Source organism: Rhopilema esculentum, chromosome 21 (genome assembly GCF_057945365.1).
Source record: "Rhopilema esculentum isolate cy_ngs chromosome 21, ASM5794536v1, whole genome shotgun sequence".
NCBI lineage: Eukaryota > Metazoa > Cnidaria > Scyphozoa > Rhizostomeae > Rhizostomatidae > Rhopilema > Rhopilema esculentum.
In genome coordinates this window covers 7,833,954-7,860,726 of record NC_142835.1, presented here as the reverse complement: position 1 = coordinate 7,860,726, position 26,773 = coordinate 7,833,954, and the positions used below count along the sequence as shown (strand labels likewise).

Sequence of the window (26,773 nt, the reverse complement as noted above, 5' to 3'; positions counted from 1 at the left end):
TTCGACGAATTTTAGGCACTTATTTTGAAGATAAGGAATCAGCCATTTTTGAAAAATTTCATGACCCCGGACCTGCAAAAAAGTTCGAAAAATTTAAAGTTTTTCAAAAATTTTTTTTTACTCTAAACGAACAAGAAAGGCTTAATTCACGTTCCGAACATCATTTCGGGTAGTTTCGGTGTTTTTTAGGCACTTATTTTGAATATAAGGAATCAGCCATTTTTGAAAAAATTTCATGACCCCGGACCTGCAAAAAAGTTCAAAAAACTTAAAATTTTTCAAAAATTTTTTTTTACTCGAAACGAACAAGAAAGTCTCAATTCACGTTCCGAACATCATTTCGGGTAGTTTCGATGGATTTTAGGCACTTATTTTGAAGATAAGGAACCAGCCATTTTTGAAAAAATTTCATGACCCCGGACCTGCAAAAAAGTTCAAAAAATTTGAAATTTTCCAAAAATTTTTTTTTACTCGAAACGAACAAGAAAGTCTTAAATCACGTTCCGAACATCATTTCGGGTAGTTTCGATGAATTTTAGGCACTTATTTTGAAGATAAGGAATCAGCCATTTTTGAAATATTTCATGACCCCGGACCTGCAAAAAAGTTCGAAAAACTTAAAATTTTTCAAAAAAATATTTTTACTCAAAACAACCGAAAATGCTAAGAAAATACCTTTCTGAAATGTTTTGATGATATTTGGTTGAACCTTCAAGTGACATCTAGAAAAAAGTGAGAAATAAATTACCTAGAATGTTTGAGACTAGAGCTTGAAAAACACAAAAAATTTGAAATTTTCCAAAAAAAATATTTTCTAAAGAAACGACCAAGAAAGTCTTAATTCACGTTCCAAGCATCATTTCGGGAAGTTTCGATGAATTTTAGGCACTTATTTTGAAGATAAGTAACCAGCCATTTTTGAAAAAATTTCATGACCCCGGACCTGCAAAAAAGTTCAAAAAATTTGAAATTTTTCAAAAATTTTTTTTTACTCGAAACGAACAAGAAAGTCTTAAGTCACGTTCCAAACATCATTTCGGGTAGTTTCGATGAATTTTAGGCACTTATTTTGAAGATAAGGACTCAGCCATTTTTGAAAAATTTCATGACCTTTTGAAGATAAGGCACTTCTTTTGAAGATAAGGAATCAGCCATTTTTGAAAAATTTCATGACCCCGGACCTGCAAAAAAGTTTGTAAAACTTAAAATTTTTCAAAAAATTTTTTTTACTCGAAACGAACAAGAAAGTCTTAATTCACGTTCCGAACATCATTTCGAGTAGTTTCGATGAATTTTTGGCACTTATTTTGAAGATAAGGAATCAGCCATTTTTGAAATATTTCATGACCCCGGACCTGCAAAAAAGTTCGAAAAACTTAAAATTTTTCAAAAATTTTTTTTTACTCGAAACGGACAAGAAAGTCTTAATTCACTTTCCGAACATCATTTCGGGTAGTTTCGATCAATTTTAGGCACTTATTTTGAAGATAAGGAATCAGCCATTTTTGAAATATTTCATGACCCCGGACCTGCAAAAAAGTTCGAAAAACTTACAATTTTTCAAAAAAATTTTTTTTACTCGAAACGAACAAGAAAGTCTTAATTCACGTTCCGAACATCATTTCGGGTAATTTCGATGAATTTTAGGCTCTTATTTTGAATATAAGGACTTAGCATTTTTTGAAATATTTCGTGAACCCGGACCTGCAAAGAAGTTCGAAAAACTTAAAATTTTTCAAAAATTTTTTTTAATCGAAACGGACAAGAAAGTCTTAATTCACTTTCCGAACATCATTTCGGGTAGTTTCGATCAATTTTAGGCACTTATTTTGAAGATAAGGAATCAGCCATTTTTGAAATATTTCATGACCCCGGACCTGCAAAAAAGTTCGAAAAACTTAAAATTTTTCAAAAATTTTTTTTTACTCGAAACGAACAAGAAAGTCTTAAGTCACGTTCCAAACATCATTTCGGGTAGTTTCGATGTATTTTAGGCACTTATTTTGAAGATAAGGACTTAGCCATTTTTCAAAAATTTCATGACCCCGGACATGCAAAAAAGTTCGAAAAACTTAAAATTTTTCAAAAATTTTTTTTTACTCGAAACGAACAAGAAAGTCTTAAGTCACGTTCCAAACATCATTTCGGGTAGTTTCGATGTATTTTAGGCACTTATTTTGAAGATAAGGACTTAGCCATTTTTCAAAAATTTCATGACCCCGGACATGCAAAAAAGTTCGAAAAACTTAAAATTTTTCAAAAATTTTTTTTACTCGAAACGAACAAGAAAGTCTTAATTCACGTTCCGAACATAATTTCGGGTAGTTTTGATGAATTTTAGGCACTTATTTTGAAGATAAGGAATCAGATATTTTTGAAATATTTCATGACCCCGGACCTGCAAAAAAGTTCGAAAAACTTAAAATTTTTCAAAAATTTTTTTTTACTCGAAACGAACAAGAAAGTCTTAAGTCACGTTCCAAACATCATTTCGGGTAGTTTCGATGTATTTTAGGCACTTATTTTGAAGATAAGGACTTAGCCATTTTTCAAAAATTTCATGACCCCGGACATGCAAAAAAGTTCGAAAAACTTTAAATTTTTCAAAAATTTTTTTTTACTCGAAACGAACAAGAAAGTCTTAAGTCACGTTCCAAACATCATTTCGGGTAGTTTCGATGTATTTTAGGCACTTATTTTGAAGATAAGGACTTAGCCATTTTTCAAAAATTTCATGACCCCGGACATGCAAAAAAGTTCGAAAAACTTAAAATTTTTCAAAAAATTTTTTTTACTCGAAACGAACAAGAAAGTCTTAAGTCACGTTCCAAACATCATTTCGGGTAGTTTCGATGTATTTTAGGCACTTATTTTGAAGATAAGGACTTAGCCATTTTTCAAAAATTTCATGACCCCGGACATGCAAAAAAGTTCGAAAAACTTAAAATTTTTCAAAAATTTTTTTTTACTCGAAACGAACAAGAAAGTCTTAAGTCACGTTGCAAACATCATTTCGGGTAGTTTCGATGTATTTTAGGCACTTATTTTGAAGATAAGGACTTAGCAATTTTTCAAAAATTTCATGACCCCGGACATGCAAAAAAGTTCGAAAAACTTAAAATTTTTCAAAAATTTTTTTTACTCGAAACGAACAAGAAAGTCTTAATTCACGTTCCGAACATCATTTCGGGTAGTTTCGATGAATTTTAGGCACTTATTTTGAAGATAAGGAACCAGCCATTTTTGAAAAAATTTCATGACCCCGGACCTGCAAAAAAGTTCAAAAAATTTGAAATTTTCCAAAAATTTTTTTTTACTCGAAACGAACAAAAAAGTCTTAAATCACGTTCCGAACATCATTTCGGGTAGTTTTGATGAATTTAAGGCACTTATTTTGAAGATAAGGAACCAGCAATTTTTGAAAAAATTTCATGACCCCGGACCTGCAAAAAAGTTCAAAAAATTTGAAATTTTCCAAAAATTTTTTTTTACTCAAAACGAACAAAAAAGTCTTAAATCACGTTCCGAACATCATTTCGGGTAGTTTTGATGAATTTTAGGCACTTATTTTGAAGATAAGGAATCAGCCATTTTTGAAAGAATTTCATGACCCCGGACCTGCAAAAAAGTTCGAAAAACATAAAATTTTTCAAAAATATTTTTTACTCGAAACGAACAAGAAAGTCTCAATTCACGTTCCGAACATCATTTCGAGTAGTTAAGATGAATTTTACGCACTTATTTTGAAGATAAGGAATCAGCCATTTTTGAAAAATTTCATGACCCCGGACCTGCAAAAAAGTTCAAAAACTTAAAATTTTTCAAAAATTTTTTTTTACTCGAAACGAACAGGAAAGTCTAAATTCACGTTCCGAACATCATTTCGGGTAGTTTCGATGAATTTTAGGCACTTCTTTTGAAGATAAGGAATCAGCCATTTTTGAAAAATTTCATGACCCCGGACCTGCAAAAAAGTTTGAAAAACTTAAAATTTGTCAAAAATTTTTTTTTACTCGAAACGAACAAGAAAGTCTTAATTCATGTTCCGAACATCATTTCGGGTAGTTTCGATGAATTTTTGGCACTTATTTTGAAGATAAGGACTTATCATTTTTTGAAATATTTCATGACCCGGGACCTGCAAAAAAGTTCGGAAAACTTAAAATTTTTCAAAAATTTTTTTTTACTCGAAACGAACAAGAAAGTCTTAATTCACGTTCCGAACATCATTTCGGGTAGTTTCGATGAATTTTAGGCACTTATTTTGAAGATAAGGAATCAGCCATTTTTGAAAAATTTCATGACCCCGGACCTGCAAAAAAGTTTGAAAAACTTAAAATTTGTCAAAAATTTTTTTTTACTCGAAACGAACAAGAAAGTCTTAATTCATGTTCCGAACATCATTTCGGGTAGTTTCGATGAATTTTTGGCACTTATTTTGAAGATAAGGACTTATCATTTTTTGAAATATTTCATGACCCTGGACCTGCAAGAAAGTTCGAAAAACTTAAAATTTTCAAAAATTTTTTTTACTCGAAACGAACAAGAAAGTCTTAATTCACGTTCCGAACATCATTTCGAGTAGTTTCGATGAATTTTAGGCACTTATTTTGAAGATAAGGAATCAGCCATTTTTGAAAAATTTCATGACCCCGGACCTGCAAAAAAGTTCAAAAAATTTGAAATTTTCCAAAAATTTTTTTTTACTCGAAACGAACAAAAAAGTCTTAAATCACGTTCCGAACATCATTTCGGGTAGTTTTGATGAATTTTAGGCACTTATTTTGAAGATAAGGAATCAGCCATTTTTGAAAGAATTTCATGACCCCGGACCTGCAAAAAAGTTCGAAAAACATAAAATTTTTCAAAAATATTTTTTACTCGAAACGAACAAGAAAGTCTCAATTCACGTTCCGAACATCATTTCGAGTAGTTAAGATGAATTTTACGCACTTATTTTGAAGATAAGGAATCAGCCATTTTTGAAAAATTTCATGACCCCGGACCTGCAAAAAAGTTCGAAAAACTTAAAACTTTCAAAAATTTTTTTTACTCGAAACGAACAAGAAAGTCTTAATTCACGTTCCGAACATCATTTCGAGTAGTTTCGATGAATTTTAGGCACTTATTTTGAAGATAAGGAACCAGCCATTTTTGAAAAAATTTCATGACCCCGGACCTGCAAAAAAGTTCGAAAAACTCAAAATTTTTCAAAAAATTTTTTTACTCGAAACGAACAAGAAAGTCTTAATTCACGTTCCGAACATCATTTCGGGTAGTTTTGGTGAATTTTAGGCTTTTATTTTGAATAAAAGGACTTAGCATCTTTTGAAATACTTCATGACCCCGGACCTGCAAAAAAGTTCAAAAAAATTGAAATTTTTCAAAAATTTTTTTTTACTCAAAACGAACAAGAAAGTCTTAATTCACGTTCCGAACATCATTTCGGGTAGTTTCGATGTATTTTAGGCACTTATTTTGAAGATAAGGGCTAAGCCATTTTTGAAAAATTTCATGACCCCGGACATGCAAAAAAGTTCGAAAAACTTAAAATTTGTCAAAAAATTTTTTTTACTCGAAACGAACAAGAAAGTCTTAATTCACGTTCCGAACATCATTTCGGGTAGTTTCGATGAATTTTAGGCACTTATTTTGAAGATAAGGAATCAGCCATTTTTGAAAAATTTCATGACCCCGGACCTGCAAAAAAGTTCGAAAAACTTAAAATTTTTCAAAAAATTTTTTTTACTCGAAACGAACAAGAAAGTCTTAATTCACGTTCCGAACATCATTTCGGGTAGTTTCGATGTATTTTAGGCACTTATTTTGAAGATAAGGGCTAAGCCATTTTTGAAAAATTTCATGACCCCGGACATGCAAAAAAGTTCGAAAAACTTAAAATTTGTCAAAAAATTTTTTTTACTCGAAACGAACAAGAAAGTCTTAATTCACGTTCCGAACATCATTTCGGGTAGTTTCGATGAATTTTAGGCACTTATTTTGAAGATAAGGAATCAGCCATTTTTGAAAAATTTCATGACCCCGGACCTGCAAAAAAGTTCGAAAAACTTAAAATTTTTCAAAAAATTTTTTTTACTCGAAACGAACAAGAAAGTCTTAATTCACGTTCCGAACATCATTTCGGGTAGTTTCGGTGAATTCTAGGCTCTCATTTTGAATATAAGGACTTATCATTTTTTGAAATATTTCATGACCCCGGACCTGCAAAAAAGTTCGAAAAACTTAAAATTTTTCAAAAATTTTTTTTTACTCGAAACGAACAAGAAAGTCTTAATTCACGTTCCGAACATCATTTCGGGTAGTTTCGATGAATTTTAGGCACTTATTTTGAAGATAAGGAACCAGCCATTTTTGAAAAAATTTCATGACCCCGGACCTGCAGAAAAGTTCGAAAAACTTAAAATTTTTCAAAAATTTTTTTTGACTCGAAACGAACAAGAAAGTCTTAATTCACGTTCCGAACATCATTTCGGGTAGTTTCGATGAATTTTAGGCACTTCTTTTGAAGATAAGGAATCAGCCATTTTTGAAAAATTTCATGACCCCGGACCTGCAAAAAAGTTCGAAAAACTTAAAATTTTTCAAAAAATTTTTTTTACTCGAAACGAACAAGAAAGTCTTAATTCACGTTCCGAACATCATTTCGGGTAGTTTCGATGAATTTTTGGCACTTATTTTGAAGATAAGGAACGAGCCATTTTTTGAAATATTTCATGACCCCGGCCGGACCTGCAAAAAAGTTCGAAAAACTTAAAATTTTTCAAAAATTTTTTTTACTCGAAACGAACAAGAAAGTCTTAATTCACGTTCCGAACATCATTTCGGGTAGTTTCGGTGAATTCTAGGCTCTCATTTTGAATATAAGGACTTATCATTTTTTGAAATATTTCATGACCCCGGACCTGCAAAAAAGTTCGAAAAACTTAAAATTTTTCAAAAATTTTTTTTTACTCGAAACGAACAAGAAAGTCTTAATTCACGTTCCGAACATCATTTCGGGTAGTTTCGATGAATTTTAGGCACTTATTTTGAAGATAAGGAACTAGCCATTTTTGAAAAAATTTCATGACCCCGGACCTGCAGAAAAGTTCGAAAAACATAAAATTTTTCAAAAATATTTTTTACTCGAAACGAACAAGAAAGTCTCAATTCACGTTCCGAACATCATTTCGAGTAGTTAAGATGAATTTTACGCACTTATTTTGAAGATAAGGAATCAGCCATTTTTGAAAAATTTCATGACCCCGGACCTGCAAAAAAGTTCGAAAAACTTAAAATTTTCAAAAATTTTTTTTACTCGAAACGAACAAGAAAGTCTTAATTCACGTTCCGAACATCATTTCGAGTAGTTTCGATGAATTTTAGGCACTTATTTTGAAGATAAGGAACCAGCCATTTTTGAAAAAATTTCATGACCCCGGACCTGCAAAAAAGTTCGAAAAACTCAAAATTTTTCAAAAAATTTTTTTACTCGAAACGAACAAGAAAGTCTTAATTCACGTTCCGAACATCATTTCGGGTAGTTTTGGTGAATTTTAGGCTTTTATTTTGAATAAAAGGACTTAGCATCTTTTGAAATACTTCATGACCCCGGACCTGCAAAAAAGTTCAAAAAAATTGAAATTTTTCAAAAATTTTTTTTTACTCAAAACGAACAAGAAAGTCTTAATTCACGTTCCGAACATCATTTCGGGTAGTTTCGATGTATTTTAGGCACTTATTTTGAAGATAAGGGCTAAGCCATTTTTGAAAAATTTCATGACCCCGGACATGCAAAAAAGTTCGAAAAACTTAAAATTTGTCAAAAAATTTTTTTTACTCGAAACGAACAAGAAAGTCTTAATTCACGTTCCGAACATCATTTCGGGTAGTTTCGATGAATTTTAGGCACTTATTTTGAAGATAAGGAATCAGCCATTTTTGAAAAATTTCATGACCCCGGACCTGCAAAAAAGTTCGAAAAACTTAAAATTTTTCAAAAAATTTTTTTTACTCGAAACGAACAAGAAAGTCTTAATTCACGTTCCGAACATCATTTCGGGTAGTTTCGATGTATTTTAGGCACTTATTTTGAAGATAAGGGCTAAGCCATTTTTGAAAAATTTCATGACCCCGGACATGCAAAAAAGTTCGAAAAACTTAAAATTTGTCAAAAAATTTTTTTTACTCGAAACGAACAAGAAAGTCTTAATTCACGTTCCGAACATCATTTCGGGTAGTTTCGATGAATTTTAGGCACTTATTTTGAAGATAAGGAATCAGCCATTTTTGAAAAATTTCATGACCCCGGACCTGCAAAAAAGTTCGAAAAACTTAAAATTTTTCAAAAAATTTTTTTTACTCGAAACGAACAAGAAAGTCTTAATTCACGTTCCGAACATCATTTCGGGTAGTTTCGGTGAATTCTAGGCTCTCATTTTGAATATAAGGACTTATCATTTTTTGAAATATTTCATGACCCCGGACCTGCAAAAAAGTTCGAAAAACTTAAAATTTTTCAAAAATTTTTTTTTACTCGAAACGAACAAGAAAGTCTTAATTCACGTTCCGAACATCATTTCGGGTAGTTTCGATGAATTTTAGGCACTTATTTTGAAGATAAGGAACCAGCCATTTTTGAAAAAATTTCATGACCCCGGACCTGCAGAAAAGTTCGAAAAACTTAAAATTTTTCAAAAATTTTTTTTGACTCGAAACGAACAAGAAAGTCTTAATTCACGTTCCGAACATCATTTCGGGTAGTTTCGATGAATTTTAGGCACTTCTTTTGAAGATAAGGAATCAGCCATTTTTGAAAAAATTTCATGACCCCGGACCTGCAGAAAAGTTCGAAAAACTTAAAATTTTTCAAAAATTTTTTTTGACTCGAAACGAACAAGAAAGTCTTAATTCACGTTCCGAACATCATTTCGGGTAGTTTCGATGAATTTTAGGCACTTCTTTTGAAGATAAGGAATCAGCCATTTTTGAAAAATTTCATGACCCCGGACCTGCAAAAAAGTTCGAAAAACTTATAATTTTTCAAAAAATTTTTTTTACTCAAAACGAACAAGAAAGTCTTAATTCACGTTCCGAACATCATTTCGGGTAGTTTCGATGAATTTTTGGCACTTATTTTGAAGATAAGGAACGAGCCATTTTTTGAAATATTTCATGACCCCGGCCGGACCTGCAAAAAAGTTCGAAAAACTTAAAATTTTTCAAAAATTTTTTTTACTCGAAACGAACAAGAAAGTCTTAATTCACGTTCCGAACATCATTTCGAGTAGTTTCGATGAATTTTAGGTACTTATTTTGAAGATAAGGAATCAGCCATTTTTGAAAAATTTCATGACCCCGGACCTGCAAAAAAGTTTGAAAAACTTAAAATTTGTCAAAAATTTTTTTTTACTCGAAACGAACAAGAAAGTCTTAATTCATGTTCCGAACATCATTTCGGGTAGTTTCGATGAATTTTTGGCACTTATTTTGAAGATAAGGACTTATCATTTTTTGAAATATTTCATGACCCCGGACCTGCAAGAAAGTTCGAAAAACTTAAAATTTTCAAAAATTTTTTTTACTCGAAACGAACAAGAAAGTCTTAATTCACGTTCCGAACATCATTTCGAGTAGTTTCGATGAATTTTAGGCACTTATTTTGAAGATAAGGAATCAGCCATTTTTGAAAAATTTCATGACCCCGGACCTGCAAAAAAGTTCAAAAAATTTGAAATTTTCCAAAAATTTTTTTTTACTCGAAACGAACAAAAAAGTCTTAAATCACGTTCCGAACATCATTTCGGGTAGTTTCGATGTATTTTAGGCACTTATTTTGAAGATAAGGGCTAAGCCATTTTTGAAAAATTTCATGACCCCGGACATGCAAAAAAGTTCGAAAAACTTAAAATTTGTCAAAAAATTTTTTTTACTCGAAACGAACAAGAAAGTCTTAATTCACGTTCCGAACATCATTTCGGGTAGTTTCGATGAATTTTAGGCACTTATTTTGAAGATAAGGAATCAGCCATTTTTGAAAAATTTCATGACCCCGGACCTGCAAAAAAGTTCGAAAAACTTAAAATTTTTCAAAAAATTTTTTTTACTCGAAACGAACAAGAAAGTCTTAATTCACGTTCCGAACATCATTTCGGGTAGTTTCGGTGAATTCTAGGCTCTCATTTTGAATATAAGGACTTATCATTTTTTGAAATATTTCATGACCCCGGACCTGCAAAAAAGTTCGAAAAACTTAAAATTTTTCAAAAATTTTTTTTTACTCGAAACGAACAAGAAAGTCTTAATTCACGTTCCGAACATCATTTCGGGTAGTTTCGATGAATTTTAGGCACTTATTTTGAAGATAAGGAACCAGCCATTTTTGAAAAAATTTCATGACCCCGGACCTGCAGAAAAGTTCGAAAAACTTAAAATTTTTCAAAAATTTTTTTTGACTCGAAACGAACAAGAAAGTCTTAATTCACGTTCCGAACATCATTTCGGGTAGTTTCGATGAATTTTAGGCACTTCTTTTGAAGATAAGGAATCAGCCATTTTTGAAAAATTTCATGACCCCGGACCTGCAAAAAAGTTCGAAAAACTTAAAATTTTTCAAAAAATTTTTTTTACTCGAAACGAACAAGAAAGTCTTAATTCACGTTCCGAACATCATTTCGGGTAGTTTCGATGAATTTTTGGCACTTATTTTGAAGATAAGGAACGAGCCATTTTTTGAAATATTTCATGACCCCGGCCGGACCTGCAAAAAAGTTCGAAAAACTTAAAATTTTTCAAAAATTTTTTTTACTCGAAACGAACAAGAAAGTCTTAATTCACGTTCCGAACATCACTTCGGGTAGTTTCGGTGAATTCTAGGCTCTCATTTTGAATATAAGGACTTATCATTTTTTGAAATATTTCATGACCCCGGACCTGCAAAAAAGTTCGAAAAACTTAAAATTTTTCAAAAATTTTTTTTTACTCGAAACGAACAAGAAAGTCTTAATTCACGTTCCGAACATCATTTCGGGTAGTTTCGATGAATTTTAGGCACTTATTTTGAAGATAAGGAACTAGCCATTTTTGAAAAAATTTCATGACCCCGGACCTGCAGAAAAGTTCGAAAAACATAAAATTTTTCAAAAAAAATATTTTTTACTCGAAACGAACAAGAAAGTCTCAATTCACGTTCCGAACATCATTTCGAGTAGTTAAGATGAATTTTACGCACTTATTTTGAAGATAAGGAATCAGCCATTTTTGAAAAATTTCATGACCCCGGACCTGCAAAAAAGTTCGAAAAACTTAAAATTTTCAAAAATTTTTTTTACTCGAAACGAACAAGAAAGTCTTAATTCACGTTCCGAACATCATTTCGAGTAGTTTCGATGAATTTTAGGCACTTATTTTGAAGATAAGGAACCAGCCATTTTTGAAAAAATTTCATGACCCCGGACCTGCAAAAAAGTTCGAAAAACTCAAAATTTTTCAAAAAATTTTTTTACTCGAAACGAACAAGAAAGTCTTAATTCACGTTCCGAACATCATTTCGGGTAGTTTTGGTGAATTTTAGGCTTTTATTTTGAATAAAAGGACTTAGCATCTTTTGAAATACTTCATGACCCCGGACCTACAAAAAAGTTCAAAAAAATTGAAATTTTTCAAAAATTTTTTTTTACTCAAAACGAACAAGAAAGTCTTAATTCACGTTCCGAACATCATTTTGGGTAGTTTCGATGTATTTTAGGCACTTATTTTGAAGATAAGGGCTAAGCCATTTTTGAAAAATTTCATGACCCCGGACATGCAAAAAAGTTCGAAAAACTTAAAATTTGTCAAAAAATTTTTTTTACTCGAAACGAACAAGAAAGTCTTAATTCACGTTCCGAACATCATTTCGGGTAGTTTCGATGAATTTTAGGCACTTATTTTGAAGATAAGGAATCAGCCATTTTTGAAAAATTTCATGACCCCGGACCTGCAAAAAAGTTCGAAAAACTTAAAATTTTTCAAAAAATTTTTTTTACTCGAAACGAACAAGAAAGTCTTAATTCACGTTCCGAACATCATTTCGGGTAGTTTCGATGTATTTTAGGCACTTATTTTGAAGATAAGGGCTAAGCCATTTTTGAAAAATTTCATGACCCCGGACATGCAAAAAAGTTCGAAAAACTTAAAATTTGTCAAAAAATTTTTTTTACTCGAAACGAACAAGAAAGTCTTAATTCACGTTCCGAACATCATTTCGGGTAGTTTCGATGAATTTTAGGCACTTATTTTGAAGATAAGGAATCAGCCATTTTTGAAAAATTTCATGACCCCGGACCTGCAAAAAAGTTCGAAAAACTTAAAATTTTTCAAAAAATTTTTTTTACTCGAAACGAACAAGAAAGTCTTAATTCACGTTCCGAACATCATTTCGGGTAGTTTCGGTGAATTCTAGGCTCTCATTTTGAATATAAGGACTTATCATTTTTTGAAATATTTCATGACCCCGGACCTGCAAAAAAGTTCGAAAAACTTAAAATTTTTCAAAAATTTTTTTTTACTCGAAACGAACAAGAAAGTCTTAATTCACGTTCCGAACATCATTTCGGGTAGTTTCGATGAATTTTAGGCACTTATTTTGAAGATAAGGAACCAGCCATTTTTGAAAAAATTTCATGACCCCGGACCTGCAGAAAAGTTCGAAAAACTTAAAATTTTTCAAAAATTTTTTTTGACTCGAAACGAACAAGAAAGTCTTAATTCACGTTCCGAACATCATTTCGGGTAGTTTCGATGAATTTTAGGCACTTCTTTTGAAGATAAGGAATCAGCCATTTTTGAAAAATTTCATGACCCCGGACCTGCAAAAAAGTTCGAAAAACTTAAAATTTTTCAAAAAATTTTTTTTACTCGAAACGAACAAGAAAGTCTTAATTCACGTTCCGAACATCATTTCGGGTAGTTTCGATGAATTTTTGGCACTTATTTTGAAGATAAGGAACGAGCCATTTTTTGAAATATTTCATGACCCCGGCCGGACCTGCAAAAAAGTTCGAAAAACTTAAAATTTTTCAAAAATTTTTTTTACTCGAAACGAACAAGAAAGTCTTAATTCACGTTCCGAACATCACTTCGGGTAGTTTCGGTGAATTCTAGGCTCTCATTTTGAATATAAGGACTTATCATTTTTTGAAATATTTCATGACCCCGGACCTGCAAAAAAGTTCGAAAAACTTAAAATTTTTCAAAAATTTTTTTTTACTCGAAACGAACAAGAAAGTCTTAATTCACGTTCCGAACATCATTTCGGGTAGTTTCGATGAATTTTAGGCACTTATTTTGAAGATAAGGAACTAGCCATTTTTGAAAAAATTTCATGACCCCGGACCTGCAGAAAAGTTCGAAAAACTTAAAATTTTTCAAAAATTTTTTTTGACTCGAAACGAACAAGAAAGTCTTAATTCACGTTCCGAACATCATTTCGGGTAGTTTCGATGAATTTTAGGCACTTCTTTTGAAGATAAGGAATCAGCCATTTTTGAAAAATTTCATGACCCCGGACCTGCAAAAAAGTTCGAAAAACTTATAATTTTTCAAAAAATTTTTTTTACTCAAAACGAACAAGAAAGTCTTAATTCACGTTCCGAACATCATTTCGGGTAGTTTCGATGAATTTTTGGCACTTATTTTGAAGATAAGGAACGAGCCATTTTTTGAAATATTTCATGACCCCGGCCGGACCTGCAAAAAAGTTCGAAAAACTTAAAATTTTTCAAAAATTTTTTTTACTCGAAACGAACAAGAAAGTCTTAATTCACGTTCCGAACATCATTTCGAGTAGTTTCGATGAATTTTAGGTACTTATTTTGAAGATAAGGAATCAGCCATTTTTGAAAAATTTCATGACCCCGGACCTGCAAAAAAGTTTGAAAAACTTAAAATTTGTCAAAAATTTTTTTTTACTCGAAACGAACAAGAAAGTCTTAATTCATGTTCCGAACATCATTTCGGGTAGTTTCGATGAATTTTTGGCACTTATTTTGAAGATAAGGACTTATCATTTTTTGAAATATTTCATGACCCCGGACCTGCAAGAAAGTTCGAAAAACTTAAAATTTTCAAAAATTTTTTTTACTCGAAACGAACAAGAAAGTCTTAATTCACGTTCCGAACATCATTTCGAGTAGTTTCGATGAATTTTAGGCACTTATTTTGAAGATAAGGAATCAGCCATTTTTGAAAAATTTCATGACCCCGGACCTGCAAAAAAGTTCAAAAAATTTGAAATTTTCCAAAAATTTTTTTTTACTCGAAACGAACAAAAAAGTCTTAAATCACGTTCCGAACATCATTTCGGGTAGTTTTGATGAATTTTAGGCACTTATTTTGAAGATAAGGAATCAGCCATTTTTGAAAGAATTTCATGACCCCGGACCTGCAAAAAAGTTCGAAAAACATAAAATTTTTCAAAAATATTTTTTACTCGAAACGAACAAGAAAGTCTCAATTCACGTTCCGAACATCATTTCGAGTAGTTAAGATGAATTTTACGCACTTATTTTGAAGATAAGGAATCAGCCATTTTTGAAAAATTTCATGACCCCGGACCTGCAAAAAAGTTCGAAAAACTTAAAACTTTCAAAAATTTTTTTTACTCGAAACGAACAAGAAAGTCTTAATTCACGTTCCGAACATCATTTCGAGTAGTTTCGATGAATTTTAGGCACTTATTTTGAAGATAAGGAACCAGCCATTTTTGAAAAAATTTCATGACCCCGGACCTGCAAAAAAGTTCGAAAAACTCAAAATTTTTCAAAAAATTTTTTTACTCGAAACGAACAAGAAAGTCTTAATTCACGTTCCGAACATCATTTCGGGTAGTTTTGGTGAATTTTAGGCTTTTATTTTGAATAAAAGGACTTAGCATCTTTTGAAATACTTCATGACCCCGGACCTGCAAAAAAGTTCAAAAAAATTGAAATTTTTCAAAAATTTTTTTTTACTCAAAACGAACAAGAAAGTCTTAATTCACGTTCCGAACATCATTTCGGGTAGTTTCGATGTATTTTAGGCACTTATTTTGAAGATAAGGGCTAAGCCATTTTTGAAAAATTTCATGACCCCGGACATGCAAAAAAGTTCGAAAAACTTAAAATTTGTCAAAAAATTTTTTTTACTCGAAACGAACAAGAAAGTCTTAATTCACGTTCCGAACATCATTTCGGGTAGTTTCGATGAATTTTAGGCACTTATTTTGAAGATAAGGAATCAGCCATTTTTGAAAAATTTCATGACCCCGGACCTGCAAAAAAGTTCGAAAAACTTAAAATTTTTCAAAAAATTTTTTTTACTCGAAACGAACAAGAAAGTCTTAATTCACGTTCCGAACATCATTTCGGGTAGTTTCGATGTATTTTAGGCACTTATTTTGAAGATAAGGGCTAAGCCATTTTTGAAAAATTTCATGACCCCGGACATGCAAAAAAGTTCGAAAAACTTAAAATTTGTCAAAAAATTTTTTTTACTCGAAACGAACAAGAAAGTCTTAATTCACGTTCCAAACATCATTTCGGGTAGTTTCGATGAATTTTAGGCACTTATTTTGAAGATAAGGAATCAGCCATTTTTGAAAAATTTCATGACCCCGGACCTGCAAAAAAGTTCGAAAAACTTAAAATTTTTCAAAAAATTTTTTTTACTCGAAACGAACAAGAAAGTCTTAATTCACGTTCCGAACATCATTTCGGGTAGTTTCGGTGAATTCTAGGCTCTCATTTTGAATATAAGGACTTATCATTTTTTGAAATATTTCATGACCCCGGACCTGCAAAAAAGTTCGAAAAACTTAAAATTTTTCAAAAATTTTTTTTTACTCGAAACGAACAAGAAAGTCTTAATTCACGTTCCGAACATCATTTCGGGTAGTTTCGATGAATTTTAGGCACTTATTTTGAAGATAAGGAACCAGCCATTTTTGAAAAAATTTCATGACCCCGGACCTGCAGAAAAGTTCGAAAAACTTAAAATTTTTCAAAAATTTTTTTTGACTCGAAACGAACAAGAAAGTCTTAATTCACGTTCCGAACATCATTTCGGGTAGTTTCGATGAATTTTAGGCACTTCTTTTGAAGATAAGGAATCAGCCATTTTTGAAAAATTTCATGACCCCGGACCTGCAAAAAAGTTCGAAAAACTTAAAATTTTTCAAAAAATTTTTTTTACTCGAAACGAACAAGAAAGTCTTAATTCACGTTCCGAACATCATTTCGGGTAGTTTCGATGAATTTTTGGCACTTATTTTGAAGATAAGGAACGAGCCATTTTTTGAAATATTTCATGACCCCGGCCGGACCTGCAAAAAAGTTCGAAAAACTTAAAATTTTTCAAAAATTTTTTTTACTCGAAACGAACAAGAAAGTCTTAATTCACGTTCCGAACATCATTTCGGGTAGTTTCGATGAATTTTAGGCACTTATTTTGAAGATAAGGAACTAGCCATTTTTGAAAAAATTTCATGACCCCGGACCTGCAGAAAAGTTCGAAAAACTTAAAATTTTTCAAAAATTTTTTTTACTCGAAACGAACAAGAAAGTCTTAATTCACGTTCCGAACATCACTTCGGGTAGTTTCGGTGAATTCTAGGCTCTCATTTTGAATATAAGGACTTATCATTTTTTGAAATATTTCATGACCCCGGACCTGCAAAAAAGTTCGAAAAACTTAAAATTTTTCAAAAATTTTTTTTTACTCGAAACGAACAAGAAAGTCTTAATTCACGTTCCGAACATCATTTCGGGTAGTTTCGATGAATTTTAGGCACTTATTTTGAAGATAAGGAACTAGCCATTTTTGAAAAAATTTCATGACCCCGGACCTGCAGAAAAGTTCGAAAAACTTAAAATTTTTCAAAAATTTTTTTTGACTCGAAACGAACAAGAAAGTCTTAATTCACGTTCCGAACATCATTTCGGGTAGTTTCGATGAATTTTAGGCACTTCTTTTGAAGATAAGGAATCAGCCATTTTTGAAAAATTTCATGACCCCGGACCTGCAAAAAAGTTCGAAAAACTTAAAATTTTTCAAAAAATTTTTTTTACTCAAAACGAACAAGAAAGTCTTAATTCACGTTCCGAACATCATTTCGGGTAGTTTCGATGAATTTTTGGCACTTATTTTGAAGATAAGGAACGAGCCATTTTTTGAAATATTTCATGACCCCGGCCGGACCTGCAAAAAAGTTCGAAAAACTTAAAATTTTTCAAAAATTTTTTTTACTCGAAACGAACAAGAAAGTCTTAATTCACGTTCCGAACATCATTTCGAGTAGTTTCGATGAATTTTAGGTACTTATTTTGAAGATAAGGAATCAGCCATTTTTGAAAAATTTCATGACCCCGGACCTGCAAAAAAGTTCGAAAAACTTAAAATTTTTCAAAAATTTTTTTTTACTCGAAACGAGCAAGAAAGTCTCAATTCACGTTCCGAACATCATTTCAGGTAGTTTCGGTGAATTTTAGGCTCTTATTTTGAATATAAGGACTTAGCATTTTTTGAAATATTTCATGACCCCCGGACCTGCAAAAAAGTTCAAAAAATTTGAAATTTTTCGAAAAAATATTTTTACTCAAAACAACCGAAAATGCTAAGGAAATACCTTTCTGAAATGTTTTGATGATATTTGGTTGAACCTTCAAGTGACATCTAGAAAAAAGTGAGAAATAAATTACCTAGAATGTTTGAGACTAGAGCTTGAAAAACACAAAAAATTTGAAATTTTCCAAAAAAAATATTTTCTAAAGAAACAACCAAGAAAGTCTTAATTCACGTTCCGAAAATCATTTCGGAGAGTTTCAGTGAATTTTAGGCACTTATTTTGAAGATAAGGAATCAGCCATTTTTGAAAAAATTTGATGACCCCGGAACTGCAAAAAAGTTGAAAAAATTTGAAATTTTTCAAAAATTTTTTTTTACTCGAAACGAACAAGAAAGTCTTAATTCACGTTCCGAACATCATTTCGGGTAGTTTCGATGAATTTTAGGCACTTATTTTGAAGATAAGGAATCAGCCATTTTTGAAAATATTTCATGACCCCGGACCTGCAAAAAAGTTCAAAAAATTTGAAATTGTTCAAAAAAATTTTTTTACTCAAAACAACCGAAAATGCTAAGAAAATACCTTTCTGAAATGTTTCGATGATATTTGGTTGAACCTTCAAGTGACATCTAGAAAAAAGTGAGAAATAAATTACCTAGAATGTTTGAGACTAGAGCTTGAAAAACACAAAAAATTTGAAATTTTCCAAAAAAAATATTTTCTAAAGAAACGACAAAGAAAGTCTTAATTTAGGTTCCGAAAATCATTTCGGAGAGTTTCGGTGAATTTTAGGCTCTTATTTTGAATATAAGGACTTCGCAATTTTTGAAATATTTCATGACCCCGGACCTGCAAAAAAGTTCAAAAAATTTGAAATTTTTCCAAAAATTTTCTTTATTTAAAACAAACAAGAAAGTCTCAATTCACGTTCCGAACAGCATTTTGGATAGTTTCGGTGAATTTTAGGCTCATATTTTGAATAAAAGGATTTAGTCATTTTTGAAAAATTTCATGACTACGGACCTGCAAAAACAAAAAAAAATTGAGATTTCTCGCAAAGTTTTTTTACTTGAAAACCTAGAAAAGTTTAAAAAATACCTTTAATAAATAACATGAAGACATGTGGTTGAGCAGCCTCGAGGTGATATCTGAAAGAAAAGTAAAAAAGAATATGTAGAATGTTGGGCGCTAGAACTTGAAAAATTTTAACAAAAATTATGAATTTTTTCAGAAAATTATTATTCCTCAAAACAACGTAAAAAGCCTCTATTTACGGTCTGAACACAATTTCGGATCGTTTTGGTGAATCTTTAACTGATATTTTGCAAATAAGGACTTGGCCATTTTTGAAAAAAACCCATGACCCTGGACCTGTAAAAAAATTTAGAAATCTTGAAAATTTTCGAAAAAAAAGTTTAACTGGCACAATCTTAAAAGCATAAATTTACACTTCGAAAACCATTCCTGATCGTTTCGGTGAATTTTATGCTTATGTGCTGAAAATAAGGACTTGGTCATCTTAGAAAAAAATACATGACCCAGGACCTGTAAAAATTCTTGAAATTTTTCAAAAAAATTTTTTTACTCGAAATAACCAAAAACGCCTCAATTTATGTTTCAAAAACGATTTCGGGTAGTTTCTGTGAATCTCATATTTTGAAAATAAGGGCATGGACATTTTTGAAAAAATCCATGACCACAGACCTGTAAAAATATTAAAAAATTGTGAAATTTTTCAAAAAAAAATTTAATCAAAAAATGTTTACTTCAGTCATGTGCGCTCTGGCGGCACAATAGGTGCGTGCCAAGGTGCCAGCACGCAATCAGGTGCCGGAAACCAAGAGCCTTGATTAGCTTCTATTTGAGACAATAAGTTTGCTGTGTAGGCTTAGAATGACATTGACAAGACTTTTCCATTTTGAGATATTAAAAACCTGGCTTAAATGGTAATGCATGCATAAGATACCATAAAGAACTATTAGATCAATTGGACAACAGGATATAAATGGGATATTCCAATTTGCTAACAATCTTACATTGAAATGAGTGTTTGTATAATTAATTTTAGAATAAAAAGATATCTTATAACCCTACATTGTCAATTCCTTTGATCAGATATTTTCAGAGATTGATATTGTTGGAAATCTGGCAAAAGTCTATATATTTTGGATCATGTTTATATCCTGTGAAAAGATATTCTTAATTTATTTCAAAAAACATTTTGAAAAATTAATGATATTAGCATTTTTGCTGAAAGCAGGATGAGGAATCTGAGGAGGAAAACTTTCTTCTAGCCAACTAATTCAGCGGGTAAATCATTTGGCTACAAATATTTAGATTGGTCTCCTACTATACATTGACCTTAGTATCACTATATAAAATGTTTTTTTCAGTGTGAATGAAAATTTCACTTAGGCCATAAAATGCCAGAAATCACTAATTTAATATTCCTTGCAATTTTATGAAATGTCAGTTGAGAAATGGATCATGGTTCAGCAATGGGTCCGCAATGGTCAGGCCAAATTTTCATAAAACATTTCAAATTTAAAGAAACTTAATGCTCTATGGCTTAAAAACAAGGCAATGCCTCCACAAAACAAAACTAGTAGAAATCAAGCTATTTAATGTTAAAGTTCTTTACAATTTTTTGCAATGTCAGTTGAGAACTAGACCATGGTTCAGCAATGGAATGAGCATTGTTAGTGTAAAACTCTTATCAATTAGAAGAAACAGAAAAAATCATATTAAGGCATGGAAAAAATAATCTTCCAATGTGAAGCCAGACAGAAAGCAAGCACAAAACCCCTCTTATTGACTGAATCTTATCTTAAGGCATGGACCATGGTCACGACATGGTTACATGTAAAGTGATAGCAAATACAGAGAGTGGTTCCTTTTTTCTTATATTTCTATTTAGGATAACTTCTTAGACAAGTCAGAATTAATACTTTTCAAGAACAAACAACATAGCATCATGGCAAGCAAAATCTTATTTCATTGCTCCCTAAACATGGTCAAAACTTGTCAGGATTACGGCTAAACCATTTTTTAACCATTGCAAACTATTGTTAGGCCCTGAACCATGGTTGGGTTTTCACAGGGGTAAAAGTGTAACCTCAGTAAAAATGTTCACTTTCAAGCATAAAAAGGGAACTCTTAGAAAAAAAGAGTCAAAGTGTGATGCTGTTTCGCACTGCTCAGTGAAATGGTTTGAGCCTAGCCCTCCAGGCCGGTCTAGATTTCATGGCAGTTTTCTACTAGATGTCGGGAGTGCACAGGCGATTACCCAGGAGTGCAAGAGTGCATTTTGTGACAAGTGTGCACATTTGAGTGTCCATCAAATTTCTCAGCAATGCTTGAGTGTGTGCATACTTTTCCAGCACTTTTCCTATTGACATCAATTTTAAATCTAAGGGAAACTACAATTACCATCTGTGGCTGTTAATCAAATTCCTAAAGATTTGCTAAGTAAAGAGACAATAATGTTTAAAAAGGCCGAAAAATGATCTCAAGCAGGGCCACTGAGAGGAGGATAAGGGGGCAAATTGCCTAAGGGCCTCAATTTCTAGGGAACCTCATCATAAAGGAAGGAATTCCATTTCAAAAATATAATTATTCTATTTATAGTTAAATGACAGAAATCAGTCTATAGAATGGAAATAATAGTAAAACGAGACCATGAAACAATTGAAATAAAGCAATATTGAAACAATTGCAAGAAAATGACGGCAAAGAATATTCCGATGTTTATTTCAAGCTAATCTAGAGAACTGGGTTAAAAAATTTTCTCCTCGCTTCGCTTGCACGGGGCTTTCCATTTCGGTTTTTGCCCCCCAGGACCACTGAAACTTTTAGGCAGCCGGATCTCAAGTAGAAGACTCGCTTTAGAATGACATACTTTTTTCCAATGATATAGAAGTGCTGAAGGCGCTAGATGTCTCACTCGGGCCATGCTGCGTACTGCCGAGTGAGGCAAATTTGTTTACTTTTGCCATTTTAAATGGTGGCAAAAAGCTAGCTACAATAGGGTTCAGTATGTAAAAATGCTTGTTTCAATGAATAATTTTCTCATGGCTCACAACTATTTCAGTGCCTTTTCTGATGCAGGTAGTTAGAGGAGATATAAATCAACAACACATAACAATTTTTAGGGGGTTTTAAACAGAATTTATAAAAAAGGCTCTTTTATTTTTACGCAGTTACGGGGGAATATAGCAGTGACCTGTCATGCTTTTATGATATGATAAAGCATGTGCTTGCAATTTTCATCTTCATATAAATTAGAAAGAGTCTATTATCTAATAATATAGACAATTTTAAATATAAAATTCTTGAATTTTTCTCTCTGTCGTTTAGAACCTAATATGGCATGAGTAGGAAAGTGCGAATGTTTTATATCAATTTCTCAAATTGAATTTGAAGAAAAGAAATTTGATATGAATCAAATTTCTTTTCTCTTGGTAAGGCCAAATTAGTGATCTTTGCCGTGAAACTGTACCCCAAAGGTATTTATAGACCTAAAGATATGGGGAGGGACGCATTGTGCTGAAGAATAATTACAAGCAACGAGTATGGTTTTCAAAGAGTCTAAAAATATCAACAATTATATATAATCATAAATTGGTTACTATCTTTAAATTCTGATATTAATATCCAAGCATTGAAGTTTGACCTATTTTCAGCTTTTTCTAGAGATAGGCCTAGATATTTAATAGCAGTTTCTGTAAACAAACAAAGAAAAAGTAACTAAATTACATCTATGTACAAATGTGTTGAGAAAATTATGCATTGAGTCGCTAAACATTGTTGCTGGATCTGTTTTAAAACAGATCAATCATTATTTTCTGGAATTTCGACGAGACAGAAAACACCACAGCAAGCAGCGCGACTGTAAATGCTTGGAATTTGCGAAAGACGGCTTATTTTTCCAATATTAACATCAATTCATAAATTTAAGTGCAAAATAAGGCCACTCGCCCAATTTTACATCGATATTCGAAAGAGAAAAGAACGAAATAAATCCTTACTTTTACCAAATTTATAAGGGCTCAGTATGGAGCAAGTTCCTTTTTGCCACTATTCAAAATGGCGGAAGTAAACAAATTTGCCTCACAGCGTACCCATGAGTTAGACATCTAGCGCCTTCGGTGCTTCTATATCATTGCTTTTTTCCAATCTCAGTTACGAACAAATTTAGAAAGTCACATTGCCATATTTGAAAAAAACTTCTTAATTTGAGCCACATCCAAAAACACACCCCATCTTTCAGGTCTGGCCTCCAGGCTACCTTAACGAATGCCAGTTTGCAGGTTGCGTTTGGGCCCCCTTTTCATAATCAACAACCGGCATTAAAAATACGATGACTTGCACAAATGCAAATTCGCCAATACAAATAAGGTGACAAAAGAAGTTTAAGACATACCATAGCAATATTGCTGAGATTTTCTTCATGATACCAAGTTTGTGTCACAGCCGCCCTGTTTTGAATCCTTAGCAGATCGTACTCTGGGGCAGTTTGCTTTTAAGCCAATTGTGAAAAGATGTGTCCAAGATTGAAAAACAAGGAAATGGAACTGCAACAAGGGCCTTCCTCCATGACCGCCTCGTGCTATGCAATATGGCGTCCATTCCCGCCGTGTTCGTTGGCTAAAAGGTTGGAACCGAGGCTACAACTATTTCCCCAAGGATTGCGCAGCGTCGTTGGTAGGGCAGTGGTCCATACGACCAGAACGGCTGGTATAGAAAAACTTCGAAGAACCAACATTTTATAGGATATTCTAAATATTCTTTAAACTATAAAAGGTTCATCTTTGCGCAATAAAAGTTTCTACTTCTCTTACTCCCAATGTGGACGCTTATGGTGTGGACGCAGACTTTTTTAAAACAGATCAAAATGATTGCGTTTTCAAAAATATCAGGCACCGTGTCGATGGGACCTTATTTTGGTTCCTTATTCAAATGTAGAAAACTGAATATTTGAGTTTGTTTGATATATTTGGCTGTTGCCTTGCCTAAGAAGGGAAATACACCAACATAATAAATTGATATTTAAGTCCAAATTGATATCTGCTTGCAAAATACATTAACAGCTAATCCTTGAAACTTTTCACCTGTTTTCCACTTCCCACTTACAGAAATCGGAGTTTCATTTTTGATATTATTTATTTTGATATCTTTGAAGTGCTGAGATATCTTAATGTATACTATAGGGAGGCCTCTCTCCTCGACTAGCTTTGCTACTGAGAGAGTTCCTCCTTTAAATAATTCCCCATACATACATTTCCCACCGATAATTTGTGTTCCTTATCTTATTGTTATAGTTATTGTTTGATATTTGATGTTGCTGTATTTTTATAAGTATTTTGTGAAAATGTATGTTGTGGAATTTAAAATAAAATGAACCTGAACCTGAACAGCACAATTCTTCAGTTGGGACTGAGCCGTAAAATTTTAAGTTCTCCCGCCAATAGATTTATGGGTAGGTTATTTTATAAGATTTGAATTCGTTTTATAGCTAACAAACAAGTTTAGAGAAATGAAAAGAAAATACTTCATCTTGTCTCATTAGGTGCCCCTCCAAATTACCAAGTGACCACCACTGTTCGAAAGCACATGGAGTTTTTTCTGCTTAGACTGGTTTTAAAGACAGGGGCATCGTGAGTAGTGACTCGTAGGTAAGGGGGCACAGCTAACAAACTTTCTGACAGCGGGTTTACAAAAACAATGACGTCATCAAGCGCATGCCCATTCTCAAAATAGAAACATACATAGAAGAAGTCAGGTATCAATAAGTCAGAGAAAAGGAAGTACCCGTATTCAAATTTTGATAATCATAATCATCAATAATCAGTATCTTTAATTAACAGTCAAACACGCAAAAGGACTGATAGTCAATCTTTCAGGAATCTAAAGAAAGGAACTGGACAATTTCTAGTGCATTAGAAGTCTTTCAATTGTGTATCCGCAAACGTACCCATTACTTCATGTTCATCATAACTAAAGGTGACAAATAAGTAAAGTTCAACATTTACTTAACCTCCCATGGCCCATTGCTGGTCGCAACCGGTTTTTTACATACTTGAGCAATAATATCAATAGGAAAGCTTGCAATTATCTTGTGCAAATATAGCTTTGTCAATTGTGATTGAAGGTCAGTATAAAGGCTTTGATGGTTTCTCAGGGCCGTAGCCAGGGAGAGGCATGGGGTGGCACTGCCAGCCCTGGAGCATGAGAGCAAGAGAATACCAGCTCTAACAAAATTATCTCTAACAATTTTAAATGGGATTTTTCGTCGTTTTCATTTGAGTATAGCTAATACTGTCGGAAGTAAAATTGGTTATTATGGTTGCTTATTACCCTTTGCGCTCAAAATACCTGTTCGCTGTCAAAAAGTTGGCGTTTCTCCTCAGAAAAATTTCCAAAACGACTGCCTGGAGCACGTTGGTCGGGATTTCAAAATCACAAATTATGTGAATAACAAATTTAGGGACAACATTGCAGTATTTAGATTCTCACTGTTTCAATCAGGAGATGTCGAAGTAGGAATGATATGTTCCGTAATGTTAAAAAAACACGTTTTTCTTGTGCCTACAGAATTATAGAACATTGCAAAAACGAGCATTGAAAATCAACTCAATACCATCATGCAATTAAGTCGAAAAGGGCCTTTGTTCCCCAGCTTTTTGATGATTTTGTCCTTAGCCCTCTCCGCCAGTGAGTCATCAACGCTAAAAGCTTCAAGCGTTAAAGTATCGCTAGTACCAAGCACAAAGCCAAGGGCGGGCGAGGTTTGCCGTCGAAAATTTCTTGCCATGAGCAACGAAGTTTGTTTCAACCAAAACCAGATTTAAAGTTACCGACAAAGTCTCAGATTTGTCGACAAAGTCTAACCTGGGGGCGACCGACCACCCTCCACACTCCCACAAATTCCGCCACTGATTTATTTAACTGAATAGTCTCTCATGGGATTTTTGTGTGCTACAGAACTGAAATGTCAGCGCTCATTTGTAGATTATGTAGATTTTGTAGATTATACTGTGTCGAAAAAGCGGCAATATGTAGGTGTAAGTGCCCCCCCCCCCAGGTTTTGCTAAATTGTCGGTTAAGACGCGCTTTTGTCGGTAAATTATGTCATTTGTCGGCAAATTTGCTTGTTTTTATGGGCATTCCGCCCCCTTTCCCAATCTCAAAAATCAATTGTCTCCACTGAGCGTTTGCATGAGACTCTCTTCTTTAAACAGATAAAACATGTCATTCATGTTGACCTACTTGATTCTCTTCAATAGCAACAATATCGGTCAATATTGTGTCATCTTGAATGTTTCAAATTTAAGCCTGGTTTCCATATAGCCGTAAGGCTGCCTGCGACTGCTTTCTGCCATCTCCCATCTTCCATCCCTACGGTATCGCCGGAAAATAATTCTTTATGGAAACGCTTTCTAACGGTACCGCAGGCAGCTGTTTGAAGTTCCGTAAGACTGCCGGGAGAGCCGGGAGAAAGTTGAACGAGTTCAACTTTTCCCGGCTCTTACGGCAGCCTCCCGGTACCGCCGGCAGACAAATTACAAATGGAAACGCCTTGCCTGCGGCTGCCTGCGACATTCTTTTGTTCAAACGGATCATGTGATGTGCAAGAACCAATTGAAAAAGGGCTTTGTTGTTGAATTTTGCCCGCCAGTTTTTCCCGCTCAAACTTTACCTAGTTACCGGCATAGTTACCGAAACCGCAGGCAATTGAAAAACAGAACGTTTCCATTTTCCGGCGATACTGTAAGGGTGGAAGATGGAAGATGGCAGAAAGCAGTCGCAGGCAGTCGTAGGCAGCCTTACGGCTATATGGAAACCAGGCTTAAATGTCGAGGAAAACTCTAGAAGCTCTTCCTGGAGCGCTGCTTGGTCAGTTTTTGCTGAGCTTGAGAATTGAGATCTTTAAAAAGATATTTCTGTCATTTGCAAACAGCTCATCAATTTCTTTGAGGCTTACATGCAGCTAGATCTTGATATAAATCTTTGTCCGCCTGTGCAGTAAGATTTTGCCTATGGCCCACTCAAAACAACAACAAAAAAGTCACAGAAGGTAGGACATTGTTCTCAATATCCTGTGAACAAGGCGATTGGGAGCTGGCAAAACATTGCCGAAAGATTTCAATGAAACTAGACCATGAAACATGGGACGATGAAGCGGAACGGTGG

At 33.2% G+C, this 26,773-nt stretch overlaps 1 long non-coding RNA gene across 2 annotated transcripts in view; it reads right to left on the bottom strand.

The window, feature by feature from the left end:
- The window catches only part of LOC148957689 (uncharacterized), a 190,774-nt gene extending 166,278 nt beyond the window's left edge, over positions 1-24,496 (bottom strand). Inside the window, exons 1-4 of one of the 2 annotated variants that reach the window (XR_016145173.1) lie at positions 23,004-24,496; positions 18,680-18,729; positions 18,164-18,210; positions 17,491-17,688 (exon numbers count right to left, since the gene is read on the bottom strand). This is a non-coding gene — a long non-coding RNA (uncharacterized LOC148957689). Of the gene's footprint in view, positions 1-17,490; positions 17,689-18,163; positions 18,211-18,679; positions 18,730-23,003 lie in introns of those variants that run through there. The other variant, XR_016145174.1, reaches the window with a different exon arrangement.
- Positions 24,497-26,773: the final 2,277 nt, after the last annotated feature.